The sequence below is a fragment of the Leptosomus discolor genome, unplaced genomic scaffold (assembly GCF_034619465.1).
Source record: "Leptosomus discolor isolate bLepDis1 unplaced genomic scaffold, bLepDis1.hap2 HAP2_SCAFFOLD_41, whole genome shotgun sequence".
NCBI lineage: Eukaryota > Metazoa > Chordata > Aves > Leptosomiformes > Leptosomidae > Leptosomus > Leptosomus discolor.
Window position 1 is genome coordinate 223,538 of NW_028237908.1, and position 2,023 is coordinate 225,560.

The following is a 2,023-nucleotide window of genomic DNA, read 5'->3' on the forward strand; positions in this document are numbered from 1 at the left end:
GCAGACCCACCGTTGAATGAGGAGGGTGTCCTCGTGACAGAGGATACAAAGAAGGGTGAGCTACTGAATGCTTCCTTGCCTCTGGCTATACTGCTGGAGACTGTCCTCAGGAGCCCCAGACCCCTGAGGCCCCAGAGGAAGTCAGGAGAAAGGAGGAGTTTGCCTTGGTTTATGAGGACTGGATTAGGGATCAGTTAAGCAAGCTGTACATACATAGATCCATGGGCCCTGATGGAATGAACCCGTGGGTACTGAGGGAGCTGGCAGATGTCATTGCTAGATCACTCTCCATCATCTTTGGTAAGTCATGGGGAACAGGAGAGGTGCCTCAGGTCTGGAGGAAAGCAAATTTCACTCCAGGCTTCAAAAGGGCAAGAAGGAGGACTCGAGTAACTACAGAGCTGTCAGCCTCACCTCCATCCCTGGAAGTCTTCAAGATGAGGTTGGAAGGAGCCTTGAGCAACCTGGTCCAATGGAAGTAATCCCGGCCATAGCAGGATGGTTGGAACTCGATGATATTTGAGGTCACTTTGAACCCAAACAATTACATGATTCTGTGATTCTGTGTTTCCATCATTGACTTGTGCAAAGTGATTGGGCATCAGCAACTTGTGTTTCTCTTCAATGTGGATCCATCTGTTACTTTTGGGAGAACAGAGGTGTCCTTTTCTTTGTTGCACACTTGTTCTTCTCAGTAAGGGGAGGTGATAAGTCTTGGGTCTCCAGATAATGGTGCAGCAATTATATGGTAACAGTGTTCCTGTCTCCTAATGCCTGTGCAATCAGGTGTGGAATTGTGGCATCAGAGGAGAGAAGTTGATGGTGAGGAGATCCTGAGAGATGCCCTGAGGCAGCCAGTCCCTGGGTGTCAGGGTGTGTGGGCAGGTGCCTAGGGTGGTTATCACCTCCCAGTGCCTGTTCTTTGAAGCCTGGAAAGGCAGGTAATCCCGCTACATGGACACACTACCTAACAGAAGAGTTCCTTGCCTACTCCAGTGAAACCCATCGAGTCACAGTTTGGTGCTGTCAGAAGAGCATGGTTGAGATATGGACCCAAGCCACCTCTTAGGATTCCATGATTGTGACACAGACATAACATTAGAGGACACCATGGTTGGGATGTGAACACAAACCACACTTGAAGGCATCGGAGATGAGATAGGAACCCAAGCCCCAACTCACTAGAGGAATCACCCCAGCAGATGTCCAGATGGGCTTGAGATGGAGGGGTGCACTTGACCACTGAAGCCATTGCAGGTGTTATTCAGGAGTGTGAAACATGCACCGTAGTCAAGTGAGCCAAGCGAGCAAAGCCTCTGTGGTGTGAAGGATGGTGGCTGCGATATCAGTACAGAGAGGCCTCACAGATGGGTTATATCACACTGCCACGAACCTGCCAAGGCAAGCACCATGTGCTTACTGTGGTGGAAGTGACAACCAGATGGTTGGCAACATGCCCCGTGACCCAAACCACCCCCCAAAACACCATCCTGGGCCTTGAAGAGCAAGTGCTGTGGCACCCCAGAAAGACCTGAGGCAGACAGCAAGATTCATTCTGAAACACCCTCAGAAGCCCCTGGGCCAGGGAACGTGGCAATGATTGGGTGTGCCACATCCCCTGTCACGCACCAGCCTCCGGAATGAGTGACCGAGAGAAGGGACTGTTAAGGGCAAGTGTGAGAGCAAAGGGGGCTGGGAAATACAAGGGGTGGGATGCAACCCGGGCAGAAGCTGTTGCTGAAGATTTTTTGCACAGTGTCAAGGACTGTTCTGTTTCTGACTTTGCCCCACCAGTGAATAGACCGGAGTAGTGAGGCTGCAAGAGGTTGGGGGGAGACACAACCAGGCCAATGACCCCAAATGACCATCTCAAACCCCAATTCTTCTTGCTTTTTACTCTTCCTTTACCCCCGTCCCACTCAGGTTGGACGAGGGAGGTGATCAAGCTGCAGGGTGGTGCCTAATTTCTTCCTGGGGTTAACTCACAACATCTATAAACAAGGAAGAGGTGATGAGGAATGGA